Here is a 17605-nt window from a genome sequence, read left to right as displayed (position 1 = left end):
TAAACAATAAAATTAAAGCTCAATTAGTTTTATTTTTCAATATTATTGCAATAGTTGTAGCATTATGAGGTTTTCTTGTCCAGAGATTGTTTTAATACAAAGTGGTTCTATTGTTGTGGTTTTTATATCTAGCTGGTATTTTGGAGCCTTGCAGGTAGCCTCTGTGCTGGGGGTGTTGAGCAATAACAGGAAGAACGCATCGTCTCAAACTGTTAACAGCGTTTTCTGTGCTTGTGAACTTGCGAGGTTATTCTTCCAAGAACAACCAGCAAGAACGTTCTCCCCAAGAACACAAGTCCGTACTTTGCATTCTTGGTATTGAGAAACGCCCAGGTTGTCGGAGCTTGTCGGAGCCGCGGTGGAGGAAGTACTGAATCTCAGTACTTAAATAAAAGTACAAATAACCAGAGACATATTTACTTTAGTAAAAGTAGAAGGTGTCCACAACCACAAACAAGGCCTGGCTTTTAAGAAAAGTTCCTATCCTAACCATGAAACGGAAATATGTTCGGAATGCGGTTGGTTTTATTCATGGATGTATTTCATTTTCTTTAACCATGCAAGTAAGCAAATAAAGTGTGTGAAGCAGCGGACATGGGGAGATGTGAAGAGGTCCAACCAAATAAATAAGATATGAACGCGTCTTACGCAGCCTGGCGGAGGATTACACGACGCTGTGGAGAGAAATAGATATAGCAACTTTGATTTAAAAACGGAAATAATAAAAAAACAAACGTTTTCATTTTCACTTTTACCGGAGGCTGTATTACCGAGGGCGCTGCGGCCGGGCTCCGGAGCACCGGAGCCGGCTTGGATCAGCGGTGCCCCATATATAGGCTACAGTATCTACGGCAACCCATATATACAGTATCTACGGCAACCAAACTTCACTGGTGAGACAAACGTGTGACGGTCAGGAAGACGTTTTGGCAGGGGGGAAACTGATCAGAAAATGTAACGGAACATTGTAGAAATGTAGTGGAGTATAATTGCTGCAAATGTAACAAAGTAAAAGTCAAAGGTAGGCTATGCACTATTGAGTCTACTTAAATAAAGTACAGATACGTGAAAAATGTACTTAAGTACAGTTACGAAGAATTTGTACTTTGTTACATTCTACCACTGCATTTTGGCCCTATACATAGCGATCAATCACCAAATAACGCAGGATTTAATCAGTTTAATTGCTGATGTAAATTGCAGTGTTAGTGTCTTTTTTGAATAATATGATTTTTTTTATCAACAAATTATCAGAAATACATTACAGTACAATACTATCATTGTAAACAACTGTAGAATTAAATAAAATGCAGTAACCAATCATTTAGAGCAAATTGTCAACACTCAAATGTGCTTAAGAGTGCTTTTCAGTGTTCGTAGATTTTGTTCTTAGCTAAGAACAAATCCAAGTTAAGAAAACATTAGTGAAAAAGTGCGTAAGAAGGGTTTAAGAACACATTTCTTCGTAAGAACGGTTGGTGAATGAGGCCCCATGTTCTTACATAATAAAAAATGTTCCTGCATAAATCTTCCTAAATAAATATTTTTAAGTGATTAACTTTTATTTGTTTTTCTTATACTTTTTATATTTACACTTTTTGGGAAAAACATTACCCTATATGGGCCAGAAACCATATATGGTTACTTCCTTGACCTTCCTTGGCAGTATTGAATAATTGGAGCTCAGACGCAATTTTGTAATTTTCAAAATTTCTGATCCTCTGAAGAAAAACAGAAAATTGGAAAAACAGTTTAAAGATCACATTTTTTAATTTGTCAAGGCGGAAAAAAATAAAAAATTGGATATTGGAAACCATTTTTCAGATTTTCCAAATGTCCGTTTGTGCTTAGAAAATTGAACTGATAAGTGTTACACTGACCTTGGAGGATTACCAGTGCATTTATCAATATTTTTGCTTTTCCTTACAATAGGATTTGTTTTTGTTGCAAAAGATCATGTTTACATGGAAAGTAAGCTTATGCATCCTAAACCATTTGAAAACAGCAGACAATTGTTCATTTACATAGTAAACTTAGTGACCCCAAATCCTTGTGTGAAGCTATAAGATTGGTATCATCTGCAAATAAAATAGGGAAAAGACTTTTACATGTAATAGCTAAGTCGTTTATGTATGTATCAGAAATAATACAGGACGAAGGATGGAACCCTGGGGAACCTAAGTAAGTATTTTTAACTTGTTGAATGTGCAGCTATTGGTGCCACAAATTGTTCTCTGTCTTTTAAATAGTTGGTAAGCCACTTGAGAGTAACATCCTGCACGCCACATCTGTCTAATGTTGAAATAAGAGTTTTGTTATTAACAGTAACAAATGATTTAGTCAAATCAAGAAAGACCCCAGGTCAATTTTCTTTTCATCTAAAGCAGAAGAAATAGTGTTGACAAACTGCAAGTGCTAGATCTGTAGAGTGTTTCGCTGCATTCCAGCTTTGTAGCTTGTCAAGACCTCCTTCTGCTTTACTACTGGAAATTACATTTTTCTTTAGCTTATGTGACTTATTTTTACTAATATGCCAGATACTTAACGGAATCCTTAACTGGGATATTTCCAATTACACAATCGTCTCAACTATGCAGAGATAAGATTTAATATTTGGACATATTCAATCTTAAACCTGAAGCCTTGGAAAATTGGTCTATCAAGTTAATAGAGTTACATAACTTCTTGTCGTAGTGTCATTTGCCAATTGGGACATTTTAACTCCTTACCAAATATTGAGATTCCTTCAAAATTTCTGTCAGATATAATTTTAAGCAACAATAATTCAGTGACTTAAATAAATAAGAAGGGGGAGATAGGGCACCCCTGCCTGACCGCTCTATTAATTAGAAATCTTTTGGAGTTATTGAGATTAATTATGACCAAGCTATTAATATCTTTTGTAGAACATACTAACAATGTCTACAAAGTTGTTACCACCCTGGAGTCTGTCTGCTCTCTCTGGATCAAACACTGTGACAGCACACCGCAGCACTGCTGCAGCTTGGATTCAAACATTTAGTCCTTCACTTCATCTCAGGGGAACAGATTACACTCTCACTGTCTTTATGCAACAACAAAAAATTATTATGTTTTTAAAATAATTTACTGCTGTTCCTCAGGTAGTTTTTTACACGGCCCAGGCAAGAAAAACTGCCTTCACAGCTCACTGATGTGACAGGAAGTGTCAGGGCTATGCATATTAACTTGTACAGGTGCATAAATGCATCTTTATATGGCTGCATTGAGGATAGGAACTCCTGTGTGCTGTGAATGGCATGTCCCTGTTCTTCCTTCCTTTGCAGAAGCCGCCGCACCTGGTAGAGCTCTGCTGACAGGTTTTCCTCACTGACACCATAGTGTTAAAGAGGATGCATTGAGAGGATGATACAGATGTTTCCAGCTTTAAAGGCATATTTTCTGTCTCAGCAAAAACCAACCAAAAACGACTTGGCTGAGATCTATCTCTGGCAAATGCACTCACTCATGTCTGTGTTCCACACCACCATTCAAGAAATGGAACAAGAGAACATGTACATTATGGAGGTGAAGAAAATATTGAACATGTCCACACCATTCTTCTTCATGTGGATGGATCTGAGTGAGCCACCAAACTGGAATGATGTGGAGGCCTGCATCAAGTACCTTGGAGAGAAGGGGGTGGCAATTGATGATGTCAAGTGTTTTGACCAGGTCGCCAATCTAAAGGAAGTCACAGAAAGGTGCAACAGTGATGAGTTCAGTGGCCTGCAGGTGCATCAGAAGTGGACCAAATATTTTGAGAAGGCAAAAAGCATTGCATGTTACTCAGAGCTCCTGAAGATTGCATAATTTGTCTTTGCACTTTCCTCGCACAATGCAAATGTTGAGAGGGTTTTCTCACTGATGCAGAGCCAGTGGACCAAGGAGAGGAAGCAGCTGTCTGTTGAGTCACTGAAGGGGATTCTATTAGTGCAATACAATTTCAAAGACACTTCTTGCCAGAGGTGTGGACTCGAGTCATGTGACTTGGACTCGAGTCAGACTCGAGTCATGAATTTGATGACTTCAGACTCGACTCGACAAAATGTACAAAGACTTGCAACTCGACTTGGACTTTAACATCAATGACTCGTGACTTCACTTGGACTTGCGCCTTTTGACTCGAGAAGACTTGCTACTTCCCATGAAAACTGGGGGAAAACATGTTCACACGGCCGCGCCGCTCTCAGTTTATCTGCATCTGTGAAAAAAATGTGAAATGTGCCCCACCTGTATGCATGCAGAGAGCACGCGCGCTGCCTGCACAACATCCAATCACTGTAGTCCCACGTTGTTTTGATTCGACAGCATCTAAGCAGGCACATTGCAAGACAACCAATGAAGCGCAACAACGCGCCAGTTGGCAAAATGATACCGAAGATAGTTTTGTTTGGCTATAAAAATTACGAGGTAGTCGACAAAAAACGAGTTGCAATTTGCAAAACATGCGGGTCGAAGATTACAGACGGAGCTGCCACAACGTCCAACTTTGTTCGACACCTGAAGTTGCACAAAGAAAGGTACGTTTTGAACGAATGCTAAGCATCTTATCGGATGTACCGTAACTTACTAGCTGCTGCGTATTTACTGTATCAACGAGACAGTAAACGCACGTCTCCCTTGCTGGTTCATGCTTACAAAAATAGGGATTTTTGAACCCGGATTATATGAGGTACATGAGTGTAGCACACTCAGATGGAAAACCTCGCCAACATCATGTCAACGTCCGTTTTAAAGTACCAAAACACAGTCACAGTAGATCCACCATTAGCCTTCCCTTTTTATATCATGCCCAAACAGCAGGCAGCACATGGACATAGAGTGCTACGTAGTCTAGGTCTGTGAGGCAGCGCACCACTGGGTTATACAGTACAGGCCAAAAGTTTGGACACACCTTCTCATTCAATGTGTTTCTTTATTTTCATGACTATTTACATTGTAGATTCTCACTGAAGGCATCAAAACTATGAATGAACACATATGGAATTATGTACTTAACAAAAAAGTGTGAAATAACTGAAAACATGTCTTATATTTTAGATTCCTCAAAGTAGCCACCCTTTGCTTTTTTTGATAACTGCAAACCCTTGGTGTTCTCTCAATGAGCTTCATGAGGTAGTCACCTGAAATGGTTTTCACTTCACAGGTGTGCTTTGTCAGGGTTAATTAGTGGAAGTTTTTCCCTTATTAATAAAAAAGCAAAGGGTGACTACAATGAAGAATCTAAAATATAAGACATGTTTTAAGTTATTTCACACTTTTTTTTTAAGTACATAATTCCATATGTGTTCATTCATAGTTTTGATGCCTTTAGTGAGAATCTACAATGTAAATAGTCATGAAAATAAAAGGAAACTCATGTGAATGAGAAGGTGTGTCCAAACCTTTGGCCTGTACTGTACATGATTTGTATAAATATTATTTTTGTGGTAAGAGGACTTGAAATGACTCGAAATTAAAATGGTAAGACTTTGGACTCGACTTGAGACTTGTTGGCTTTGACTCTTGACTCGACTCGGGACTTGCCTCATCTTTGACTCGACTTCACTCGGGACTCGAGGGCAAAGACTTGAGACTTACTTGTGACTTGCATAACAATGACTTTGTCCCACCTCTGCTTCTTGCAAAGACTTTTATGCTTATCTGTTGAGCAACCGAAAACTGTTGGGAAAAATCAACTTTACAGCAAAATATGGATGGGCAGACAAGGAGGATGAAGAAGAAAGGCAGGATGAAGAAGAAAGCAGGATGAAGAAGACAACTAAAGATTAAAAGTATAGATCCTTTTTGTTTGTTAAGTTAGTATCTTTCTGAGACTGTTTTATTATTTATCTTATTACATTGAAAAGGTATTAAGAGATATTTTGTTGAAGCTGGATTTTCTGACACAGAAGAGGTCATATATAGAACATTATTGTTTATTTATTTGAAAAGAGAGCTATTATTTTGTTACAGGTCATTACAGATTTTATTTTATTTTATTACAGAGGTTATTTTTGTACCATTGAGGCAGTATGTTCATTAATCTCTGAGAAGCCTGTCTGAATTTGTGTCTCGGGGCCGGGCCGAGTGAAATCAAAATATGGTCACCCTAATCACATTTTAAACATGTTGGAACTCGACGTGTGGAAAATTCCTCGTGTTGCATTCACGGGACAAAGGAAGAACAAACACACACTGTGTGTAACTACAGTTACACAGAGAGAAGAAACAAAGCTCTTATTGTGAAAGTCTGCTTCCGGATAGGTGGAGCTGTGACTCATCAGGAAACAACTCACTTAGGGCTGGGTACCGAACGTCGATACTTTTATGGCACCGAAAAAAATTGTTTATCTTTCGGTGCCAAATTTCGGTTCCAAAAGCGTCTGAGCGCGTAATCGCAAGCGTATCTGTCCTCTCTGCATACTGACGCAGCGCGGAGCTCTGACCGACTCACACACACACACACACACACACACACACACACACACACACGGAGAGGTGCGAACGGAGTAAACTGTCTGCAGTTTTGTTGAAGTCACAGAGAGTGACGGTTGGTTTCAAGTGTAGTTACAGTTTTTTAAATCTTCACGCAGACACTATTTGCTGCGATATGATATTAATGGCGAGCCGAAAGCGGTCGCGGTGCTGTTGACGTTACACTTCCTCTTACTAGACCGTACTAGACAAGCAGGCACAACGGTGGTTTCTCTGCCCTGGTGACTGACTGACAGGCTGAGCTTGCTTTACTTTTAAGGCACTTTTATTAATGGTACTCTGAGTGAGCAGTTTTACCAGAATTTTTTAATTTTGATAACTGTTTTGTTTCACAATTAAAGTGCCCATATTATGAAAAAAACACTTTTTCTGGGATTTGGGGTGTTCTTTTGTGTCTCTGGTGCTTCCACACACATACAAACTTTGAAAAAAATCCATCCATGCTGTTTTGAGTGAGATATGGTTTCTGAATGTGTCCTGCCTTCAGTCTCCTAGTGAGCTGTTCAAAATCGACTCGTGTACGCAAGTTTCTGACGTCACAGTCCGAAATGAGCTGGCTAACCACAACCGTTAGCTCGTAGCGCTAATGCTAACGCTAGCATGCTACGTCGTTCTCAATAGCAAAGCACTGCTACAACACACACAAGTTCACCATAATCTACAAAAGAACTACTTACATGTGCGCCCTCAAATATATGGTATCAAAAAAAGTATCGTTAGGAACCGGCATCCAAACTGAGGTATCGAAATTGGCACCGGATCGAAAGATTTGGAACGATGCCCAGCCCTAAACTCACCTGAGTTCTTCTCTGTCAACTCTTTGGACTGTTTGAAGAAACTGTAAGTTGGTGTTTGATACTTTAACAACAAGTTTGTCTTTCGTCTCATCATGGTTTGTTTCTGGCTCTGTAATGTTAAATATAATGTTTCTATTTCACTTCCTTTTTCCTGAGAAAGTTTGGATGATTCTTGGGTTGAAGATCAGAAAGCTGTTTGCAGCAGTTGGTGTCAGTCGTTCTATTCACTGACAGGACTGATGTGGAGACAACAAGACACAGCTCTTTTATTCTCTAACTAAATCAACACAATTGTAATTCAATTACATGTTATTTGTAGTGTCCAATCCGACATTAGTCCTGGAGTCTTTGCAATGTTCCTGTTCTCCCAGAAAGATAATGAGCAGGATGAGCAGAGAGCAGAAATCATTCAGTGAAGAGCTTCATACTTTATGTTCTGCTTGATAGCTTCTAGTTTCTCCAGCAGCTTCTGTTTCTGGAGATTAATCAGTGGTCTTCCTCTCTTTCTAGGACCCATCAGAGACCAGACCCTACTGAACCTGAACCCAGCTGTGTGTCTAAGAAGAGACACCGCTACTTTAAAAAAGAAGACAACAGGCCAATTAAAATGGAGGAGAGGAGAAGGAAGAGGCAAAGACAAAAGGAAAGGGAGGAACATATTGAAATAAAGAGCCGAAGACTGAGGTGAGTTGTTCTGAAACCTCGAGCAAACTAGAAGTAGTGTTGTCTCATTGGGTGTGTGGTATTCTTGTAGAGGGTCTCTGTGTTTCCAGCCCACTGTAGCCTGTCGTCCAGGTGAACTCTGGGATATCTATGGACCTGTTTTCACCTGGTATTAAAATCTGTGATCAGATCTCTGCAGGCTAAATCCAGACAGCTAGCTAGACTATCTGTCCAATGTGAGTTTTCTGTTGCACGACTAAAACAACTTTTGAACATACACGTTCCACCAAAACAAGTTCCTTCCCGAGAATATTTTGCAGAAGCACCATGGCTCCAACCAGTGCTTAGTGCCTCCGTAGACGATTGTGATTGGTTTAAAGAAATGCCAATAAACCAGAGCACGTTTTTCTCCCATCCAGGAATGCTGTGTGGACTAGCCACACCCTCCTCTGCAGCACTGTGGAGGAAGTTTCTGGCTATAAGAGACTACTGAACATGACCCTCAATAAATGTGTTTTTCTATCAGCACCCAGCAGAGACCAGAGTCTCCTGAATCTGAACCTGAACCCGAACCCAGCTGTGTGTCCTTTAAGAGCGACATGTCAAATTATCGCCGCATTAACTTTAAAGGAGAGCAACCCTATGCTGAAAAGAGGTAAGCTGTTAATATTATAATATTACTGATTCATGTTTTAACTTTTATGTATCCAGAGAAGTTTTGAAATTTATTTTCAGCATCTTTCTTCTTCACATATACAGTACAGGCCAAAAGTTTGGACACACCTTCTCATTCAATGCGTTTTCTTAATTTTCATGACTATTTACATAGTAGATTCTCACTGAAGGCATCACAACTATGAATGAACACATATGGAATTATGTACTTAACAAAAAAGTGTGAAATAACTGAAAACATGTCTTATATTTTAGATTCCTCAAAGTAGCCACCCTTTGCTTTTTTGATAGCGCTGCAAACCCTTGGTGTTCTCTTAATGAGCTTCATGAGGTAGTCCCCTGAAATGGTTTTCACTTCACAGGTGTGCCTTGTCAGGGTTAATTAGTGCATATTTTTCATTTATTTTTTTACTTTTTGCTCGCGGAAGTTACAGGAGAACAGATATTGTGTGATATGAAATATAACAAAAGCATTAATCATAGTGTAGTTATCCTCATTGACTGTTTTCTATCCTACATTCAAGAGTTTATGGAGAAAAAAAAAACGTAAGTTACTCGTCACTTCAGCTTTGCACGTGAGGATGGACAGTCCATTGAGCTGAGGTGGACGTGGACACATTAACGTTAACGCTGCAGTGTTTACCATTGCACATTAGCCTAGCAGCTAGCGGAGTTTCCTTCTGCTTTTAGCTTAATCCCGACAAAACCGCATGGTTGAATTTCAGCCTGCATGTATGTTTTGTAGCCTAAACAGAACAGCTTATATTGGTTACATTAGAGAGAGCAACAAGTTAGCGGACTGCTGAGTCGCCCTCTCTGCTCTCTGTCTGCTCAGTTGCTAAAACCGCTGTGCTGTGAAGCATCTGCAAAACTTTTTTTTTTCTTTTTACTTTATTGACAATAGAGCTTTCTGAACTGTTTGTGAAATAAATCAACGGAGAGACGTCACTCACTTAAGGCGCTCTGCCATTCTCGTTCTAACTACCGCTAGTCTCATAAGGGGGTTGCAGTTAACCGCCATACCGCGGTAAGAAAACCACTATACCGTCACAGCTCTGATGAGAAGACTTCTGCCATTTGAGTCTGGAAACTTAAGACATGAACAGATTTTTTTTTTTCTGACCCAAATTGGTCAAAATGCTAAATTCTTCCCAAATGTTGGATCTGGGTTTGCAAAAAAAAGGGAACCACCATCCAACAGTATCCTCAGTCCAGGTCAGCAGTTCTCCCCGACTACAAACAGGCCATCTAAGCTCTGCTTCCCCCTCCTGAGTCGGCTGATGGTTTGCCAAAATCATTTTGAGGCCAACAGAAAGCTTTTCACCGTTGACTCCCCAAACTCCTTCTACCTACAAATGTTGGCTTCCATGACCACAGAAGCTGCAGACCTCCATCATGATACCAGTTTGCTGCTTTAGGAGTCCTTTAGGCCAACCATGTTGTAGCCCTTGTTTACTTCTTAGTTCTTTCTGTTGATTCACAGTGGGGTCAGCACTACCACCAATACTTTAATGTCAGGGGAAACCATCTGATTCAATGTTGTAATCAACACTTTAAGTCACAGGAAATGACCTTGTGTTTGTCTCTGTGTGGACAGACATGATGTGAACTAATTCTTCCTGATTCCTCCACAGAGTGGACCAGGAGAGCTCAGAGGTTCTCATTGGTCAGTCTGCCCAGCAGCATCAAAACAAGTTCCTTCCCGAGAATATTTTGCAGCAGCACCATGGCTCCAACCAGCGCTTAGCGCCTCTGTAGACGATTGTGATTGGTTTAAAGAAATGCCAATGAACCAGAGCACGTTTTTCTCCCATCCAGGAATGCTGTGTGGACTAGCCACACCCTCCTCCGCAGCACTGTGGAGGAAGTTTCTGGCTATAAGAGACTACTGAACATGACCCTCAATAAATGTGTTTTTCTATCAGCACCCAGCAGAGACCAGAGTCTCCTGAATCTGAACCTGAACCCGAACCCAGCTGTGTGTCCTTTAAGAGCGACATGTCAAATTATCGCCGCATTAACTTTAAAGGAGAGCAACCCTATGCTGAAAAGAGGTAAGCTGTTAATATTATAATATTACTGATTCATGTTTTAACTTTTATGTATCCAGAGAAGTTTTGAAATTTATTTTCAGCATCTTTCTTCTTCACATATACAGTACAGGCCAAAAGTTTGGACACACCTTCTCATTCAATGCGTTTTCTTAATTTTCATGACTATTTACATAGTAGATTCTCACTGAAGGCATCACAACTATGAATGAACACATATGGAATTATGTACTTAACAAAAAAGTGTGAAATAACTGAAAACATGTCTTATATTTTAGATTCCTCATGGTAGCCACCCTTTGCTTTTTTGATAGCGCTGCAAACCCTTGGTGTTCTCTCAATGAGCTTCATGAGGTAGTCACCTGAAATGGTTTTCACTTCACAGGTGTGCCTTGTCAGGGTTAATTAGTGGAATTTTTTCCGTTATTAATGGGGTTGGGACCATCAGTTGTGTTGTGCAGAAGTCAGGTTGATACACAGCCGACAGTCCTATTGGACAACTGTTAGAATTCATATTATGGCAAGAACCAATCAGCTAAGTAAAGAGAAACGAGTGGCCATCATTACTTTAACAAATGAAGGTCAGTCAGTCCGGAAAATTGCAAAAACTTTGAATGTGTCCCCAAGTGCAGTCGCAAAATCCATCAAGCGCTACAACGAAACTGGCTCACATGAGGATCGCCCCAGGAAAGGAAGACCAAGAGTCACCTCTGCTGCTGAGGATAAGTTCATCCGAGTCACCAGCCTCAGAAATCGCAAGTTAACAGCAGCTCAGATTAGAGACCAGATGAATGCCACACAGAGTTCTAGCAGCAGACACATCTCTAGAACAACTGTTAAGAGGAGACTGCACAAATCAGGCCTTCATGGTCAAGTAGCTGCTAGGAAACCACTGCTAAGGAGGGGCAACAAGCAGACGAGATTTGTTTGGGCCAAGAAACACAAGGAATGGACATTAGACCAGTGGAAATCTGTGCTTTGGTCTGATGAGTCCAAATTTGAGATCTTCGGTTCCAACCGCCGTGTCTTTGAGCGACGCAGAAAAGGTGAACGGATGGATGCTACATGCCTAGTTCCCACCGTGAAGCATGGAGGAGGAGGTGTGATCGTGTGGGGGTGCTTTGCTGGTGACAATTTTGGGGATTTATTGAAAATTGAAGGCATACTGAACCAGCATGGCTACCACAGCATCCTGCAGCGACATGCCATCCCATCCGGTTTGCGTTTAGTTGGACCATCATTTATTTTTCAACAGGACAATGACCCCAAACACACCTCCAGGCTGTGTAAGTGCTATTTGACCAAGAAGGTGAGTGATGGAGTGCTGCACCAGATGACCTGGCCTCCACAGTCACCGGACCTGAACCCAATCGAGATGGTTTGGGGTGAGCTGGACTGCAGAGTGAAGGCAAAAGGGCCAACAAGTGCTAAGCATCTCTGGGAACTCCTTCAAGACTTTTGGAAAACCATTTCAGTTGACTACCTCTTGAAGCTCATCAAGAGAATGCCAAGAGTGTGCAAAGCAGTAATCAGAGCAAAGGGTGGATACTTTGAAGAAACTAGAATATAAGACATGTTTTCAGTTATTTCACACTTTTTTGTCAAGTACATTATTCCACATGTGTTCATTCATAGTTTTGATGCCTTCAGTGAGAATCTACAATGTAAATAGTTGTGAAAATAATGGAAACGCATTGAATGAGAAGGTGTGTCCAAACTTTTGGCTTGTACTATATATATATATATATATATATATATATATATATATATATATATATATATATATATATATATATATATATATATATATTCTCACATGTAAAAGCTGTCAAGTAAGACTAGTCTTCAACTGTAGATCTCAATTTTATATTGCACCTGGTTTGGTCCATTACTGCATATTTTTCATTTATTTTTTTACTTTTTGCTCGCGGAAGTTACAGGAGAACAGATATTGTGTGATATGAAATATAACAAAAGCATTAATCATAGTGTAGTTATCCTCATCGACTGTTTTCTATCCTACATTCAAGAGTTTATGGAGAGAAAAAAAAACGTAAGTTACTCGTCACTTCAGCTTTGCACATGAGGATGGACAGTCCATTGAGCTGAGGTGGACGTGGACACATTAACGTTAACGCTGCAGTGTTTACCATTGCACATTAGCCTAGCAGCTAGCGGAGTTTCCTTCTGCTTTTAGCTTAATCCCGACAAAACCGCATGGTTGAATTTCAGCCTGCATGTATGTTTTGTAGCCTAAACAGAACAGCTTATATTGGTTACATTAGAGAGAGCAACAAGTTAGCGGACTGCTGAGTCGCCCTCTCTGCTCTCTGTCTGCTCAGTTGCTAAAAACGCTGTGCTGTGAAGCGTCTGCAAAACCTTTTTTTTTTCTTTTTACTTTATTGACAATAGAGCTTTCTGAACTGTTTGTGAAATAAATCAACGGAGAGACGTCACTCACTTAAGGCGCTCTGCCATTCTCGTTCTAACTACCGCTAGTCTCGTAAGGGAGTTGCAGTTAACCGCCATACCGCGGTAAGAAAACCACTATACCGTCACAGCTCTGATGAGAAGACTTCTGCCATTTGAGTCTGGAATCTTAAGACATGAACAGATTTTTTTTTTCCTGACCCAAATTGGTCAAAATGCTAAATTCTTCGCAAATGTTGGATCTGGGTTTGCAAAAAAAAGGTTACCACCATCCAAAAGTATCCTCAGTCCAGGTCAGCAGTTCTCCCCGACTACAAACAGGCCATCTAAGCTCTGCCTCCCCCTCCCGAGTCGGCTGATGGTTTGCCAAAATCATTTTGAGGCCAACAGAAAGCTTTTCACCGTTGACTCCCCAAACTCCTTCTACCTACAAATGTTGGCTTCCATGACCACAGAAACTGCAGACCTCCATCATGATACCAGTTTGCTGCTTTAGGAGTCCTTTAGGCCAACCATGTTGTAGCCCTTGTTTACTTCTTAGTTCTTTCTGTTGATTCACAGTGGGGTCAGCACTACCACCAATACTTTAATGTCAGGGGAAACTGAATCTGAATCTGATTCAATGTTGTAATCAACAGTTTAAGTCACAGGAAATGACCTTGTGTTTGTCTCTGTGTGGACAGACATGATGTGAACTAATTATTCCTGATTCCTCCACAGAGTGGACCAGGAGAGCTCAGAGGTTCTCATTGGTCAGTCTGCCCAGCAGCATCAAACACACCTGGACTCCATAGTTATGGTCTGTACTACTTTTACATCTATTCTGTTCACAATCATCTCCATGCTGCACTTTTCAGACCAGTGGGTTGTCAGTCTGTCCAATATGGATCTGATGTTAGTTTCCATGATTTCAGTTTGATTGTGTCATTCATATAATCTTCTGTTCCAGTTGCTGGAGGAGGACATCGTCACTTTAAGTAAGAGGATTTCTCTAAAGATTTAACTTGGGACTAATGGGACTTTTACTAATGTCTCCAGATATGGACCAACATTTTTTTTCCTGTTTTCTTAAAAAAGATTACTTAATGATCTTTTTTGTTATGTATTCATTCAGGAAGTTCTGCTGGAGTTTGTAAACGTAAACTCAAATCTAACCTAAACATGAAGTTCCAGTGTGTGTTTGAGGGGATTGCTAAAGCAGGAAATCCAACCCTTCTGAATGAGGTGTTCACAGAGATATACATCATAGAGGAAGGGACTGCAGAGGTCAGTGATGAACATGAGGTCAGACAGATTGAAACTGCATCCAGGAAACCAGACAGACCAGAAACAACAATCAGACGAGAAGACATCTTTAAAGCTTCACCTGGAAGAGATGAACCAATCAGAACAGTGATGACAAAGGGAGTGGCTGGCATCGGGAAAACAGTCTTAACACAGAAGTTCACTCTGGACTGGGCTGAAGACAAAGCCAACCAGGACATCCAGTTCACATTTCCATTCACCTTCAGAGAGCTGAATGTGCTGAAAGAGAGAAAGTACAGCTTGGTGGAACTTGTTGATTACTTCTTTAGTGAAACCAAGGACGCAGGAATCTGCAGGTTTGAAGAGTTCCCTGTTGTGTTCATCTTTGACGGTCTGGATGAGTGTCGACTTCCTCTGGACTTCCTCAACACTAAAATCCTGACTGATGTTACAGAATCCACCTCCGTGGATGTGCTGCTGACAAACCTCATCAGAGGGAATCTGCTTCCCTCTGCTCGCCTCTGGATAACCACACGACCTGCAGCAGCCAATCAGATCCCTCCTGAGTGTGTTGACATGGTGACAGAGGTAAGAGGGTTCACCGACCCACAGAAGGAAGAGTACTTCAGGAAGAGATTCAGAGATGAGGAGCAGGCCATCAGAATAATCTCCCACATCAAGACATCACGAAGCCTCCACATCATGTGCCACATCCCAGTCTTCTGCTGGATCACTGCTACAGTTCTGGAGGACGTGTTGAAGACCAGAGAGGGAGGAGAGCTGCCCAAGACCCTGACTGAGATGTACATCCACTTCCTGGTGGTTCAGTCCAAAGTGAAGAACATCAAGTATGATGGAGGAGCTGAGACAGATCCACACTGGAGTCCAGAGAGCAGGAAGATGATCCAGTCTCTGGGAAAACTGGCTTTTGAGCAGCTGCAGAAAGGCAACCTGATCTTCTATGAATCAGACCTGACAGAGTGTGGCATCGATATCACAGCAGCCTCAGTGTACTCAGGAGTGTTCACACAGATCTTTAAAGAGGAGAGAGGACTGTACCAGGACAAGGTGTTCTGCTTCATCCATCTGAGTGTTCAGGAGTTTCTGGCTGCTCTTCATGTCCATCTGACCTTCACCAACTCTGGAGTCAACCTGCTGTCAGAAGAGCAAACAACATCAACACAGTTCTACCAGAGTGCTGTGGACAAGGCCTTACAAAGTTCAAATGGACATCTGGACTTGTTCCTCCGCTTCCTCCTGGGTCTTTCACTGCAGACCAATCAGAATCTCCTACGAGGCCTGATGACACAGACGGGAAGTAGCTCAGAGACCAATCAGGAAACAGTTGAGTACATCAAGACGAAGATCAGTGAGAATCTGTCAGCAGAGAGAAGCATCAATCTGTTCCACTGTCTGAATGAACTGAATGATTGTTCTCTAGTGGAGGAGATCCAACAGGCCCTGAGATCAGGAAGATTTTCCAGATATAAACTGTCTCCTGCTCAGTTGTCAGCTCTGGTCTTCATCTTACTGTCATCAGAAGAAAATCTGGATGTGTTTGACCTGAAGAAATACTCTGCTTCAGAGGAGGCTCTTCTGATGCTGCTGCCAGTGGTCAAAGCCTCCAACAAAGCTCTGTAAGTGGGATTTATTCATCATTAAACACTCTGATATCTTTCAACAAGAGTTAAATATAATAACTTGTTTCCTTCCTGTTGTCTATCCAGACTGAGTGGCTGTAACCTGTCAGAGAAGAGCTGTGAAGCTCTGTCCTCAGTTCTCAGCTCCCCGCCCTCTAGTCTGAGAGAGCTGATCCTGAGTAACAACAACCTTCAGGATTCAGGAGGGAAGCTGATCTGTGTTGGACTGAACAGTCCACACTGCACACTGGAGACTCTCAGGTCAGGTTAAGCTTTGAAAACACAGTATTGAAAAATACTTTGGATACATTCAAAACATGTGAATCTTTCCATTCCATTCAAATTTTTTTCTGATTTAGAATCACTTCATAAAGAATGAAATATGAACATGTCTGAGATCCAGAAACAATTTATATTTTAATATCATGACTTTGATTGCTGGACGTTTGTTTATTCCTGATTATACAACAAGTAGATCCAACCAGACAATCTGATTGGTCAACTAGACATTTAGAACGTACTCAAATCAGCATGACAGCACACCCAGAGCCATTTGAGCACACCTGGTGCATCACATAAAATATTACTTCGCCATTTCCATTGCAACATTGTAACTTCCAGGGCTGAATAAAAAACAGTAACATAAGCCAACAATATTGATACAATGGATTGTTTTGTTGTTGATTTATATGGCAGACTTAGTTTTATTGAATGGTTGGAAGAGGACCAGTGTTTCCTCTAGGATTCTTTTTTTTAGCAGTGGGGGCAGATCTGTCTGACCCGATTTAATCAAACAAAATTAATTAAACGATGAATTGGTCGACCTCTACGGACTATTGTTCCATCTTAAAAGATTGAGCTTGGTCTGGTGATAGCCAGACTACCAAAAGTCCAGACTTCACATATAAACACAATCAGTATTTGTCTTCTTATATGATATTTCTCTAAATGTTAAGCTTTATTAAATTTAAACCGCCCTTCTCATGTCAGAATTTTAATGTCTTTGCATGTTTCCAAAGCATTTTGTTCTTATTTATGTCTTAAAGCACGAAGTATGAACTATGGCTGAGATTGAGAACCTAATTTGTTTTGTTATGTGAATTTGATTACTGGATGTCTTTTTACTCCTCATTCAGTCACAGTTAGTTATGATGTTTCCAATGTGTTTAGAAAATGGATTTTATATTCTCTATCGCCAAAAGTCCAGACTTAACACACAAACGTTATCTGTCTTCTTTATCACCGTCCCTCCAAGAAAGCTCTGTGTGATTTATTCATCAATAAATACTCTATCTCAATCTCTATACTGCTATCTTTCAACAGGAGTTAAATATAAATAACTTGTTTCCTTCCTGTCTCTCCAGACTGCGTGGCTGTAATCTGTCAGTGAGAAGCTGTGAAGCTCTGTCCTCAGTTCTCAGCTCCGAGTCCTCTAGTCTGAGAGAGCTGGACCTGAGTAACAACAACCTGCATGATTCAGGAGGAAAGCTGATCTCTGTTGGACTGAAGAGTCCATACTGCACACTGGAGACTCTCAGGTCAGATCAAGTTACTTTTTGTCTTTAATTTGAGATATTTCTATAAACTTTAAGCTTCATTTAATTTA

The 17605-nt window shown here is 40.7% G+C and overlaps 1 long non-coding RNA gene across 1 annotated transcript in view; it reads left to right on the top strand.

Moving 5' to 3' along the window:
- Nucleotides 1–16216: 16216 nt before the first annotated feature.
- Nucleotides 16217–17605, top strand: part of LOC114557632 (uncharacterized) — a 3012-nt gene continuing 1623 nt past the window's right edge. The window contains exons 1-2 of the long non-coding RNA XR_003692824.1: nucleotides 16217–16260; nucleotides 17364–17537. This is a non-coding gene — a long non-coding RNA (uncharacterized LOC114557632). The remainder of the gene's footprint in view (nucleotides 16261–17363; nucleotides 17538–17605) is intronic.

Source organism: Perca flavescens, chromosome 6, assembly GCF_004354835.1.
Source record: "Perca flavescens isolate YP-PL-M2 chromosome 6, PFLA_1.0, whole genome shotgun sequence".
NCBI lineage: Eukaryota > Metazoa > Chordata > Actinopteri > Perciformes > Percidae > Perca > Perca flavescens.
This window is presented reverse-complemented; position numbering and strand designations above follow the sequence as displayed.